This window comes from Rhea americana, unplaced genomic scaffold, assembly GCF_003343005.1.
Source record: "Rhea americana isolate MKP2758 unplaced genomic scaffold, rheAme1 scaffold_38, whole genome shotgun sequence".
NCBI lineage: Eukaryota > Metazoa > Chordata > Aves > Rheiformes > Rheidae > Rhea > Rhea americana.
Window position 1 is genome coordinate 384,961 of NW_028186512.1, and position 239 is coordinate 385,199.

The following is a 239-nucleotide window of genomic DNA, read 5'->3' on the forward strand; positions in this document are numbered from 1 at the left end:
CGCGGCAGCGGGCTGGCGCGTGGAGGAGCCCCGCGTGGTGAGTCCGCCCGCGCCCGGCGGCGGCGGTTAGGCGCGGAGGGCAGGGCCGCGCTGCGGCGGGGCAAGGCCGGGGGAGGCGTCCGCCACGCGGCGTGTTGCACGTGTAAAATTCCGGATTTTATCCTGAGTAACACTGTCCTGTCCCCGTTTGAGCGGGAGGAGGCTGAGCGCTCCTTCACGGGTGACAGAAGCGCGGCAGC